This window comes from Parasteatoda tepidariorum, chromosome 8 (genome assembly GCF_043381705.1).
Source record: "Parasteatoda tepidariorum isolate YZ-2023 chromosome 8, CAS_Ptep_4.0, whole genome shotgun sequence".
Classification (NCBI taxonomy): Eukaryota; Metazoa; Arthropoda; class Arachnida; order Araneae; family Theridiidae; genus Parasteatoda; species Parasteatoda tepidariorum.
Window position 1 is genome coordinate 7548745 of NC_092211.1, and position 15195 is coordinate 7563939.

Genomic DNA, 15195 nt, shown 5'->3' on the forward strand with positions numbered 1-15195 from the left:
ATATATTGGAAGATAATATATTGCCTGTTGCTCCTCTTATAACATCCGGAAACTGATCCTTCGAAAACAGGACAATGCTGAAGTCCATACTTCATATTCAACTAAATTCTGGATGAAAGCAAATGAGGTTAAATCCCTTGAGTGGACATCTCGCAGCCCCTGATCTGAATCCGGTGAAAAATCTCTGGAGCATATTAGTAAGGTATTTTTGCAGATCTAGCAAGCAATTCAAGAGCAAGTGGGATTGGATGGATACAATCTAGATGTCTTGGAACAATATCGATACCAGTATTTAACGATCTCTATCTGGGTTCATGATTGCGAGTATGAGATAAATGTAATTAAAAAAAAAGGATTCTACTGATGTAATAACTGTACCAACTTAATACTTTTCTCCAACTCATTTTGTGTTGAAATCTTATCTTGATTGTGAACAAAACTCAAAACTCCTGAAAATTTTTTGAGTAAAATCATTAAATTAAAGTCTTAAGTCAAAAAATTAAAGTCTTTATCAATTTAAATCATTGCTATTTTCACAACATGAAATTCTAAATAAATTACATGCAGCATAATTTAAATGAATAATTATGCATAAGTTTACTTTTACCTCTAATCACATTTATTATTCTACCAGAAAAAAATATTAAAAAGTGAAGGAGATGCCAATGATTAATTCTAGTTCTAATATTTTTGAATAAAATATAAAAGAATTTTTATACATAAATGTGATAGATTAATTTTTGAAACTTCTGGACCTTGGATTTCTGAAAATTTCCGTTCGGGAAAAAATCCTGAAATCCAGATTTTTTCCGGAGCACAATCATCTTTGCATGACACATAAAGTAACTTATTTTCCTATTAATTTCATTTTGCTCTTGATTTTATAATCTCATTATCTATGGCTATATTATAAAACAAAACCATATAATAAACCATACCCATATATTATATATAACCATATAATGAACCATACCCATATAATATATATAACCATGTAATAAACCATAGCCATATAATTTACGTTTTATCACTTTCTTCATTGACTTTATGCTTTTTTACAGCAGTGTATGTGGGCTTTTGTTAAAGCAATTTAAAGTTTCTAATTTGTCAAAATAATAATAAAAACTCCAAAACTGTGAAAATTACAAAAACAGAATAACTAGTACCCGCGCATATCTTGGATCGTTTGTTACGTGTTAACTTTTATTATAAAAGTATTAATTTCTACACAATCAAGAACGGTTAAAAATACTAAAAATTAAAATTTATTTTTATGTACGAATTAAAACTAACTAAAAAGAGGTTAATTAAGTTTAATTAATTGAATATTTTTCTCAGAAAAGTATTTGTTGGCATCTATGAGTTTACTTTCTTCTGAGCTACATATTTCGAAATAAAAATTCTATGTTTCGCCATTATTTAAAGTTCGGGCCTCAAGAGGTTAAACACTTAAATGTTTAAGTACTCTTAATTTATGTTCGCGTGTAAACAAAACTAATTTCATCGAATAACCTGTACGAAATGTGACATATGTCCTAAAAACTTGTATCACCTATCAATAACTATGTTTGAATATTACGTTTTTTTTTTTTTTTTAACTCAAAGCGTTAAAATTCTTTGAAGGCTCTTTTTTTTCTTCTAATGAATTAAGACTTTCCAGCAAATAATATGTAATTTTGTATAACGGCTTGTAAGGTTGTTGCAGTATTTAATAGTTTTAACAATGACCATAATAGTACTAACATTCATTGCACCAGTTTCTCCATGGTTAAGTTTCGCTCATCTAATGCTCTTTGTGTTAATAATGAGAAAGCCGCAATACGTCAATATGAATAAATACCAAAGTTTTAAAATCAAAAGATTGAATTTAATATTTAAAAAACTATTCTAACGCAGCGTTGGCTGAATTTGCTTATAGTCATAAAAATTCATCATTTGCGTAGTCATAAAAATATGCTAAATTGAAAATTTTCAATAATTTTAATGATTTTTTTTGTCCAGATGGTTTTATTAAAAAAATTAAAAAATAGTTTTTAAATATTTGAAGTGTATGACCATTTTAAAATCTAGACAAACATTTTTAGCAATATAGTCCGTACTACATAAATGTAAACACTTCATTTGCTTCATGTATTAAAACGGTGAAAAAGTCTACTTGTTTCTTGCTCTCAAAAATAAGCGCCCATTCTTAAGACTAAACGAACGAGAATGAAGAAAACAAAACAAATTGGACGAAGAAAAATGCGAAATTGCGGACGACAAAATAAAAATTTTTTATTAGTCTTGAGAATGGCCGCTTTATTGTAAGTTCTCAAAATATATCTACTTTTTTTAAATTTACGAATTTTTTCAATTTTTGCATTGTCTAGTATATTTTCCTGCTTCAGTGGTTTTGGTTGAATCATGTACTATGTACATAGTACTATGTAGATTTTGAAACCAAAATTTTCTTCGCGTTTAAGTGCTGAAATTGCGCCTTTCTTAAATTCACTCAATAATTTGTTTAATAAATCGTGTTTAAAATTTCAATTTAGAATACAGAGTTTTCTTTTTTCATTTACATAATCATAACATTAATTATCATCGAACAGGTTAATTTTAATTCATTAATTTTTCTTCACTTTCAACATATTAATTATATTCTACTGAATAATGAAATAATATTGCCTTGTTTGATAACAGTTCCATTTAATAAATTCTTTTAAATGGGTCACCTATTAATTTTTATTCTATTTTAAGTACTGTAACCTACAACGAAAAGGACATCTAAAATCTCCTTTCGAATAAAGAGAACATGCTTTTAAGCAAATTAAATTTTGGAACAAAGATAGCAATAATTTATAGCTTTACTCAGAACTTTATTTTATCTAACGGCTTCTTCTCCGAGCTCTAAAATATTACATTTATGAGGGTCCATTGTGATTTATAATTATCGCAATAATGACTATTTCGAATTAAATGATAATGACTTACACTTATTGATTAACACTGAGCAATAATGTTGGGAAATTTTGCATAATGTTAAAATGTTTCAAAAATTACTTTTTTGAGAAAAATGTTGCAAATTATTCTTAATTAACGTTTTAAAAATGTAGTAGAAATATTAACTAATGTTTTTTATAACTGCACTGTTAGGAATTTCTCGGAAAAAATGGTTAAAAGTTTTTTTTATTGTTATTTTACCATATTCAAACAAAAAAGTCAAATAACCATAAATAAGATGATATTCAAATTGTTAACTGTGAAAAATACGGTTTATTAATTGCTTTCTCCTAATGCGGACCAGAACTAAGCCACTTAGTTCCGTGCAACTTATCATAGCCGAAAGGGCTAGTCTGTCATAACCGACAGAACTGGTGCCCAGCATTGACACCACACTATTCCCCCATTCTCTTCAACACATGAAGTGTTTCCAGTGTCTTGTACTCTCCAAAGTCCATTACTTAACGAAAAGCTTAGCTCCTATGTTCAGTTAACTTCTTTTCGGTTTTGAAACCACCCTAGTTGTAATGTGCTGAAAAAACCGCATTGTATTCTATTCGTAATTTTATAACCAAAATAGTTGTAAACGGTTCTAAAACCATAAAGCTAAAAAAAGTTTTTTACCGTAAACTTTACGGTTGATAGGATGGACAGACTACTGCCGGTTATTTTACCGTAATTTTAGAATGAAAATTCGAACTGTTTAGGAGTTCATCAACCTTTGCTGTAACCTCACATTCGTCCTCGTTTTATTCAATAGCCGATATATTTTTTTTTAATTTTTTTAATTTGTTTGTAAAATATTTAACAATTTTAATTTTATGCAAGAACATTTTTATAATGTATTAATCGTCTTGAAATGAATGATTACTTGGAATTAAAAAATAATCATCTGAGTTTAAATTATAAATTTAGGAATGCCGAATGTGTGACAAAATTAGATATAATAAATGAGAATTAATTTTACGTGTTAATGATTAGTTAACAATAACCTTATATCATATAACAGTTCAAATTTAAAACAGATTGATTCAACTTTAATAGTTTTTTTTAATCTTGATATAAATTAAAAGTTTTATATATGGCAACATCTTATCTCTTTTTCTTACTTTTTACTTTATTGCCTATTGGCAAAATGGATTTTGTATTGAGTTTGATGGTGTCCGCCCTTTATTTTGACGTCATCACACTTTTCAACTGCGTGCAAGAGCAATAGTAAGCAGTGCGCATGCTTCGTCATTGCATGCGTTGCTATGGCGACAGCTACTGTTTGATAATTTTTTTAAGAATTCCTTTTTTCATTTTGCTAAGCATTGAGTTGGTATGGGACCAGAGAGATCCCATAAATACTTCTAGAGTTGTGAATAAAAGAGAATTTCATCATTAGAACTATACTTTTGTTCTTATTGTCTTAATTAAGAATCAGAAATTCCAATCTACAGTTCATACTGGATCGTTTTCAATACTAATTCAGGTGAATATCACGCATAAAGAGGGTCCCATATTGATTGACACCCTCCCAAAGGTTAGAGTTGAAGAAAGAAAAAAAAACGATGCCAATGGGTAATGTGTGATCACAATATTTTTTTATTAATTTTTTTGTTACTGTTAACATCAAGTTAAGCGCGAGGTTATAAAATGAAGATTTCGTGATAGATGCAGTTTTCAACTGTAATGTATGATAATAATATTATTTAAAGCAAAAGAAGAGAAAAAATTCACAAAAAAACACTTAAAATAGCTATAATTTTTGAGAAAACTCAAATTTCAAAAAAGAAGCTTGAGTTAAGTTAATAAACGAGAATGGCTCGTATCAGCACTCTGGGTTGTATTCCTGTGGCCTGTAGCACAGCTCGCTGGGTAATTTTCCACAAGATTGAAACTTAATAAATATAGAACTAATCATCGAATGTTGATGTTTTTATTTCATCGTACTGTTTGTGTCTTTTTCTGCACACTTTCGTAATTTTTATATGCTAAGTTTTATAGTTTTTGTGCAGCAAAGCAAAATGTATTGTTGAACATCAAAAACAGTGGCGGCACTTGTGATTTTTTAATGTAAAGAAAAAATATTTCCCAGTGTTTTAAATCTCTGCAGAATATCCATTGATATCGTTGATCATAAAAAAAAAATTCTCATTGTTAAAAAAATCTTGCGATACATTTCTTTAAATCATCCATCGTAATAATAAAAAACTATCCAGAGTAGTAACCAGATACTAAACCAGGTACGTAACCAGGTACTAAAGTAACCAGAGTGGCATAAACTTGAAGTGTCTTGAAGCATTGAAGTTGATCCTGGCCAAGGTCTGGAGAGACTTCCTACCACTTTATGATAGGTGACCATAGGAAATAACATTCAGGCGTCCATCACAGTTGAAGTCTAAATTTTGAACACCCTTTTGTCAAAACATGGCTGAGAGCCGTGCCGGCTCAGGGGATAGAGTGTTCACGGAGTTGAACATTATTCGTCGTAAACCCAAAAAATTGAATCGACTCTTCAACGACGGTTATAAAATGAAATAAAACCATGGCTGATCAAGTCATTTATCTTGCTGTAAAATAAATAGGCTTCCACCGAAACATTGCATCAGAGTTGAGAGGGAGTCAGTGTCCAGAATCTCCACATACTGTATTGTTGAAGTATCTTCACAGTAGTACTTTTAACTTATTTTTTTGCCAATAGGTGGCAGCATTAGCATATTTAAATATTTTTATAATCAAAATTAATAGTAAAACTTTTCTTTTCTCAAATGATGGCATTATTTTTTTAACTCAAATTTAAAATCAATTTCCAATAGATTGTGGTAATTATGTAGTATCAACAATTATTTTCTCATAGTGTCTCTTTTTATATGTATAACTATGAATTTAGATAGTATCTTTTTATATGCTTTTACTGGTTGGGGGTGGCAACCCGCTAGTGAGGAATTTTCAGAGGTAAAAAGTCAGTCGGCTCCAGTCGTAGACGTCAACAAAAAAGATTTCTCAGTTCACGATAGAGATGTGACTGGTATAACGTTACTAATAAAGTTTTTTTTTCAATAGGCTGAAAAGTTTTAAATGAGGATGTGGACACCACAACAGAAAGCTCAATGCGTCTCATGGCCGTATTCGCTCCACATTTTCTGGACTTGTGCTGGGTCGTCCGGCTCCACTTTTATGCAATACTGATCCGGTGCTCATGAACCTTGTGGGCCATGCACGGATGGAGGGTCTCTTTGGAAATTTGTCCTGAAGTTCCGTTGAACCTGTGTATCTGATTTCGTCTCTATGAACCATGAGACGCATTGAGCTTTCTGTTGTGGTGTCCACATCCTCACTTATAACTTTTCAGCCTATTGAAAAAAGAACTTTATTAGCTGCAGTAATACATGCAAAAGACAGAATAAAAATATCTTGTTTATGTTCGAAGTTTTGAATTTTTGAAGTTGTAAAGATAATTTTGGAACACCCTGTATATCACCAGCAGTGAGGGATGATAATCCATTAAAGAATAACGAAACATTTATTCTGTATGGAAATTAAGTGACATCTGATGGTTGAAATGAATTTCCGTATGTGAACAGCTGGTAACCCCTCGTGGGTGTACTTCGATTGGGGTCTGGAGGTCAATCTATGCCAGCTCCAGGTGAGAATGAACGACGTTTGAATAATGGTATACGTACTAATTACGGTGATCCAACTATTGTGAACCTGACAAAGGCTGGGGCATATGGGACAGTTGCCCCGGGCCCCACATCAGAGGAGGGCCACAAATCGAAACGAAAGTTTATTTTAGGTTTCCTTTATTGGTGAACTTTTTTCAAACAAGATATCAGTAAAGTGTAAAATCCGTCAGTTTTATGTTAGCTTTTTCTTTAATCTATCGTATGAACACAAAAAAAATCTATATTTCGTAAATCCATGTCTTTCTAGTGCGGAATTCAGCTAAATTTTCGCAATTGCGATGGCACAATAGGGCAATCAAAAGCTTGTATTTTTACATGTAGCAAAATGCAATATATTTACAAAAATACAGGTTTCTGAAAGGCTTAATTGAGCAATTGTATTTGGGAAATTTACCTGAATCCCGCCCTAATGTCAGCGAGGATATGATTTTTCACATCTAGATGACGAAGTTAACAATCAGAAAACGGTATTCGGCATGATGGACATAGAATTGTCAGAAAATCAATAAAATGGACCGAGCGATATTTCGTCTGAGCATTGAAAGGGGAGGGGGACTTTATAGCAATTTCATTGTTATCTATGTATAATAAGGGGGGGGATTTAAATACCTACATAAAGTCTAAATCTTCATTACTGAAGTAGTGATTACCCCAATTAGCCTAAGTCGGGCCCTGTCATTATTTGATAAAGATAGTGCTGTTAGCTGTATGGAAGGAAAGCACTAGCGTTGTTGCCCTCACTATGATATATTTTGGTTGTAACGTTTTTTTTTTATCGTAACTAGTCCCTTTAGGACTTTTTTCTCATTTATTTAATAAACGTCGTTTTAATAAACGTTAATTCGTTTTTTTATAACTTAAAATGCATATTTTTAAGTAGTATGGTAATTGAGTAAATTCTACTTTCAGTTATACAGGTAAAATATCCCATGCGGTAAACTGAGGTCCTAAATGACTAAATTTTTTGAACAGTGAAACACAACGAATGCACTAATTTTGATTAATAGTACTAACCGGTACAATACATCTCAGAGTTAATGTTTTCAATCACAGGAACAAAGGAAACCAGGCCAAATCATGAAGAGAACCCTGGTGTCCGTTGTTCCTGCGAGATACATTTCAGTGAGCGGGTATCTGGATACTTTTGGCCTGTTAGTGTACGAACATCCCATTGTTAAAACTCAGTAATACATCAATAGATGGCTTTAGATCGTTAATCGTAAATATACAATTCGTTCTCATCGTTTTGAAATACTAAAATAAACCAAATGATGTTTTTAAATCGTCGGTCGTATAAAAATATTTAGAAACAGAGTATTTAAGCATTTCCAAATGCTTAAATTATCTGTTTACATAAAAAAATTATACGTAGAGTGTTGATCCAAAACAATATTTTCAAATTGCTAATAAACCTTATAATACATTGATTGATATGTTTCAACTGTGTAAACTGTACATTGTAAAAAAAAATATTTCGCATCGTTAAAAAACACTACAATATCTATCTTATGTCTTCAAATCATTGAGAGTAAGAATAAATTTCACAATGGCTGAAAACACTATAATATGTCAAAAATGTATTCAACTCGTTGATTGTAAAAATAAATCTTCCATCGCTGAAAACTTTTATAACATAATGATTGATGCTTTTAAATTTTTGATCGAAACATTTCCTCGTAAAATTCTCTCACCCTACAATTATCAGTATCGATATGTAACAAAAGTATCACTAATTTTGGCGAGGATCATATTTTATGGCAGATTTTCGGTTTTCATTTCACTGTCTCTCATACAAAAATCATCAAACTCGGTAAATGGCAGTCTGCAACAAGGGTGAAGTAAGTTTATGTAGCAAGTTGATGCCAAAAATTAGGACATTATTATCAGTTTTTAAATATGTAATTTTTTGAGCCTTGAAGACACCCTTAACGAATGAAGAGACACAATTGCTTACTCATTCAGTGGACAATCGTAGAATCAACTGCTTAATTTAAAAATTTTCCTGCGTACCAAAAATCATGTTTTCATTACATAGCATTATATTTGTTTAGTTTTAAAAAGAAGAAAGCTACATATCCTCTAGCAATAGTTATATAATAGGACAAAACATGATGAGTACAGCTGAATGGAAAATGTCTCCAGGAAAAATAAAATAAAATCAATAACTGAAAAATGAGTTCTGTTTATTCCGAATAAGTATTTATATGGTTCTTGTATTGTTTTAAAATTTATCTTTGCACGCAAATTGTCGGTTTAGTTTATTAAGATTAAAATTATTACAAGGAAATATTTAATACTAGGAGGCTTCGCCCCCTGCTCGCTGGCGCTCGCCTACCCCCGGAATTGCTTTCGCAGTTCATTTCGGGGATACGTTCTTAACGTCTAGCTTTTGTATACTTTTTTGAACACTGAAGTTTCGAAAACTTTAACTGTAGAAAATTCTAAACCTGTGCATTTCAATATTAATTTGAAATTGCAAACAGTTCACATATTTTTCTTAATCACACTATTCTAAATTTCAGTTGTTGAGAAAAGTAACTTTTGAAAGCTTTGTTTTAAAGTCCTTCCCACCAGAGGGCTAAAACCATGTGTTGTAAAACAATATGAAATAGTACTGAACGCCGGATGTAAAGCATCGGCTTCGATGAAGATAATTTTGTGAGAATTTTTTTGATAATTTGGTGAGAATTCACCCGATTAGACATATGATATGGTCACTACGTGCTCTTGCACGCCGAAGCCTATCAATTAAAACGTATTAGCGTTTTATATAATATAGATTAGCCATATGATGCTCACTACGTGCTCTTGTGCGCCGAAGCCTATCAAATAAAAATGAAAACTGTTGCCAAACCGAGGAAAGAAATATCATCGGTTTTATTGATACATACGTATTAGCGTTTTATATAATATAGATAATTGCGAGGTAATAAACAAAGTGTTGGCAATAAAAAGTAACTAAAAATAATCCCTTTTTTTAAAATCAGAACGATAAGTAATTTAAGCCTTTGTTTCCGAATAATTATCAACAGCAATTATTTTCGCACTAAGTCTGTGATCAGGAAATAGGAAGTTCTAGCAATAACAGTTCACTGAATAACGCCCCGAAGGATATACAATACTGTCTATCTATATACTAAAATTAGGCACTTGCACTTCAAGAAGAAGGAGATCACAGATACCCACACACATGACCTATAACGTCAGCAAAAGCTGAGAGGTTTATAAGCAAAATGGAGTTTTAAGTTGAGCTAAGTTTCTCCACATAAGTAAGAATGTTAATTAATGTGAAGTAAATAAAATACAGTGTTGTATCGCTCATCAAAATTGCTGAAATATAATTCTTTCTCGCCTACGTCTTTTCTTAACTTAGATTTATTATTTGTTTAAATATTTTTATTGTAACCGTGATACATTTTTGTTTTGTGTACCTGGCAACTTCGGCGCATCATTAGTTTGTTTATGTTCCACATGGTTTCCTGCCTGCCTTTGTGTTAAGTAAGAAATATATAGTGAAAGAATTGAAATATTTGTAAAAGAATGTATAGAATCTGTCACTTAAGAGAATTGATACTTGATCGGTTTAGTTCATTCGAAATAGAATGGAAAGAACAGTTGCTAACGCAAACAGATGCCACGTTTCAACAGCCAATCAGGATTGAGGTACCCACAATACGTCACTTGCTGGTATCCCAAGAAGATGATTTAAACATTTCAGTTGAACAAAAAAAAATATAATAGCGAAAACATTTTTTTTTAAAACTAAAATGCTGAATCAGAAATTGGGCAATTTTAACTTATATACGATTTAGTAGTAAGAGACTTCATAATTCAAGCTCCTTTCGAAATAAGTTAACAAAAACTAAAATATATGCACTTATTCTCTCCGCTTTAACGAGCGTTGTTTGCTAATTGTACATTGTTTCAAAATTACCTAAGAGAGACTCTATTTTTGTGTCAATGGAGGAAGTTCAGAAGATAAATCGACGAATTCTTCGAAATGAAGGGTAAAAACAATAAGAATGAAATGAACCCAAAAGTTAAAACAAATTAAGTTTTTTTTTTAAAGTGATAACATCAAGAACTGCTTATTTCTTTATTGCTAATATCCGAAACAAAAATCACATTTGGGTGCTTGCAACTTAAGAAGTGAAGAGATTATGCCTAACCATGTGACTTAAATTAGACAAAATTGCACACCTGTAAGACTGTGCACACTGAATCGACATATGCCATGATTTACCATTAATGACGTCATTTGCAGATATTCAAATGAGTATTTTTTGCAAGAGATGACACCATATCCTCTTGAGATTCAGTGTCTAATGTAGTGGCCAACAATCGTAACAATTCTATCACTTAAATAATATTTGAAGATTATTTTCTGCTTGGATGCGTTTGCAAAGCAATTTTTTAATGCAAAAATGTTGTTGGATTTACGCTTGTTGGTCTGAGTTTAAAACTATGAAAAATATTATAAGAAGGATCAGATATTCTATTCGAGTGACTTTTAGGACAGTTTTATTAGAATCCCTAAATTAGATAGAAGAGCCTTAAGTTTTATGAGATGTCTAAGCTGATGTCACTTTACTTACCTGTCCACTGGCAAACCATCAATAACCAACCAGTCAGGTAGCAACCAATAAGAATACGCTTGTTTTGGAATGGGAATATGTATCGTCCAATAAGAATAGCTCATTCATAACCACAAAATTATGACAATTGATTTATTTTATCCACTCCAGGATGTAGTTCAGCCTCTGGCTCAGACATCAGTATTATTTGAGTCTGGATTTTGTTTCATGACTGAAATATGAAGAAAAAAAACTATAAAAATATCCTACAAAATGTAAAAATGCATAACGTTATAATTTTTTAAGTAATAATTTTAAAAAAAAATTTAAAAAAACCTCATAAGTTTAATGAATTTTTTTTTAAATATTTCATTGCGTCTGAGATTATATTAAACTACACATCGTATTTTCCGCCATCATTTGAATGTCAGAGAATATACATATTTAGACCGATCAGGCAAAAAAAAAATAATTTCAGTGATAGATGCCTACAGAATGATGTCACAATCACAAACTCCCATAAGAATGTATTATTTTGTTTATGAACAAAGAGTTTAATGTTAACAATAAAATGCGACGGTAACCAAAATATTTAAGATCACCCAAAATGCTCTCAATCCTAACAACAGACTTAATGGTAAGTGACATCATAATTCGTGTCGAAATGATAAGTGTTCGCAAAATCCGAAAAAAAATGTATGTCATTCTCTCCACTCTAATGGAGGTTGTTCGCAAATTGTCAGTTGGGTTGCTTCCAAGATACTTACGAGACACAATCTGAGGCAACAAACAAAGTTTTCTGGCGAAGAAACCGATGACTTCTGCTGAAACTGGGAGAGAAAAATCAATGAAAGCGAAACGAACTTTCAACAGCCGGCAAGCGGGTCACCCTTCTGGTGGTCGGGTCGTGCCGCCATTATTCCACCCAGTGATCATCAGGCGGCCAATACACAATAAGACAGAAGCCATTCATTTTCTTGGCAGAGGGAAGTTTCTAAAAGTTGCAGTTGAAGTTAACGCTTTTTTTTATTTTATTCTTTAACAAATCATCGTCGATGATCGTTAGAGAAATCATTGCCTTTGGCTCATTCTTTCTGATGGGGGTGGATTGCTACCCTCCGGGTGTTCGGCATAGAATTTTTATACCTCAACTTCCATTCAAGTAACAGTGGTAGAAACCGGTATACAATGCTTGGTAGTGTACTACTACTAAGTTATGGTTGAATGTTTAGCACACATTCTGAGGGACTGGGTTTCAAACATACGAGCATGCAGCACTTTGGCTAGTTCATACAGAATTTTTATACCCCAACTTCCATTCAAGTAACAGTGGTAAAAACCGGTATACAATGCTTGGTAGTGTACTACTACTAAGTTATGGTTGAATGCTTAGCACACATTCTGAGGGACTGGGTTTCAAACATACGAGCATGCAGCACTTTGGCTAGTTCATATAGAATTTTTATACCCCAACTTCCATTCAAGTAACAGTGGTAAAAACCGGTATACAATGCTTGGTAGTGTACTACTACTAAGTTATGGTTGAATGTTTAGCACACATTCTGAGGGACTGGGTTTCAAACATACGAGCATGCAGCACTTAGGCTAGTTCATAAAGAATTTTTATACCTCAACTTCCATTCAAGTAACAGTGATAAAAACCGGTATACAATGCCGTTTAGCTTCGTAGTGTGCTACTACTAAGTTATGGTTGAATGTTAGTACACTTTCTGATGAGGTGCTTTTCAAACATGCGAGCATGCAGCACTTCTTTTAGTTCATCTAAAATTTGTCAAAACCCATCTTGCATCCGAATAACATTGGCAGGAACCGGTTTGTAATGCTGCTTAGCTTGAAAGGGTGCTGCTACTAAGTTATGGTTGAATGTCAGCACACTTCCTAGTGTGGTGGTTTGACAACTATCCGAACATTCAACACTTTGGCAAGTTTATATTGAACTTTTTATACTCCATTTTGCTATTGGTACACATTAGTAGAAACTAATTTGTAATGCAGTAATGTATCTGTTTAGCTTAAAAGATTATTGCCACTAGGGTTTTACGTTACGTTAACATTGTAATCTCCAATCATTCTTTTTATGGAGTGTGTAAATAGAAACATATAAAATCAAAATGTAACAAAGTATATAGCGCTCGCCTCTGAAACATTCTATACATACTCGATTTCTCGATTTAGGGCTATTGTTATTAAATACTCAATAGAGAATAAAACTTGATCGTGGGTGAATCATTGGGGCAATTGGTGAGGATTATAACATGGTTTTTTTCACCTTGCGAAGCGTACGAAAAATAAGTGATAGTGAGTTTGTCAAAATCAATTATCTCTGAAGTGGTTGATGCAATTCTGGGTATAATAAGGTGCAATCTCATAGGCTAAAATAATGAATAATAATCGTTAAATTTAGAATGAATGAACATTAATTTTGTTTCCTTACTTTGTGATTATGTTTAGCTATGACTTAAAGCATTAATTTCTATGGGGACTGCATCCTTTAAAAATGGTTTTTAAAATTGTTAAATCATTTCAATTTTAAAAGAAGTAGAATTTATTTAATGTAAGTAGCATATTGGGTTGGCTTCTAAGTTCCCGACATTTATTTAGACGTTTTTTTAAACTCTCTGGCCAGTTCTTTTGTCGAGTCGTTTACTCGCTTTTTACCGAACTTAATCAAACGAAGAAAGACTTTGAGGTCAACATTTACATTTTTAACCTCAGAAAGTCAAGAGCAGTTCGTTCTAGCCATACTACAGTGGGGATAGCAGTTATCGACAATGTCAACCATCATCTATCAAAAGAATCGAGTTAACATGTCTTATATATTAGTGAATTGGAATTGTATTTCTGTAGTGGTAGACACACTACAGTACTCCCCCCCCCAGTTTTATCTGTGATAGAATTCGATGAACGGATACCGCTAGTTAATTCATTGCTGTTTTGTAAGAAGCCGAGAGAGCTGTATTAAGATCACCGTACTTTTGAGTGCTGTTCGTGAGAGCTGTATTAGGTTCACTGTCGTGGACGCTCCCATGTTGCCATTAGCAGTCGAGTGTATGCAGGCCGACGTTGTGTGTGATCGAGACTGAGTAGCAACAGCGCAAGGAGGTGGATAATGTCACAAGTAGCAATTCAACTATTCAATGTGGACCATCCATCTAAGTAGGCGTGCTCACATCGAAGTGGGAGTTTCAGTCAAGGTAAGCGTTTTCCCATCACGTCCGGGTCACCATTGTGGAGAGGGTTGTTATCGACAATGTCAACCTTCATCTATGAAAATGTACCCCAACATGGAATCGAGTTAATATGTCTTATATACTAGTGAATTGGAATTGTATTTTTGTAGATGCAGACACATTGCACAACTGCTACGAGTTGTATTTGTAATAAAAATGTCTCATTTTTCTCATCTTGGCATTCCATTTTAACGATATGAAAATTAAATAAATTAACTCGAACAAAAATGTAATACACAAATTCCGGTAGAACAAAAGATGCTCTTTAGAATAATTTGAAACATTATGGCACGCAGAATGTAAAAAATAGCAAAAGCCCGTAAAAAAGTAATTGCCAAGAAAATATTTAGATTACTTTTACTTTTTAGGGTTATCTCCAAGAGTCAAGGGTCGAGCAATAGTTCAAAAAGTGGTAGTGCTAGAATTTTGGGTACCCCAAACTTCCTCCCATAATCATTCTTCATCAGAATGGGCAATCTGCTTAAAACATTTATTCACTAATCCAAATACTTGTCGAATAAAAGAATTATAAAACATTGAGACTAGTTGCCTTAATACTTAATGCGTAAGTATCAATTATTTACTCAAATATTTTAAAGTAGTATCTTATGTAAGTATTAAATTTAAAATGTAAAGGACATGACTTATAGAACAAAATTAGCAAATATTGAAAACGGCCAGTAGCCAGTTCTTGCATACAGTGGTCACCTTTTCAAA

General features: G+C 32.4%; 2 protein-coding genes across 3 annotated transcripts in view; one reads left to right on the forward strand and one right to left on the reverse strand.

Moving 5' to 3' along the window:
• Positions 1-15195, reverse strand: part of LOC107454882 (5-methylcytosine rRNA methyltransferase l(2)10685) — a 199268-nt gene that overhangs the window by 117119 nt on the left and 66954 nt on the right. For both annotated transcript variants that reach the window (XM_043051734.2, XM_071184172.1), the window contains exon 2: positions 11249-11459. The gene's annotated coding sequence lies outside the window, so the exon portion shown is untranslated. The remainder of the gene's footprint in view (positions 1-11248; positions 11460-15195) is intronic.
• LOC107454881 (calcium-permeable channel component Mid1) overlaps positions 1-15195 on the forward strand; it is a 159393-nt gene that overhangs the window by 62902 nt on the left and 81296 nt on the right. The window lies entirely within an intron of this gene.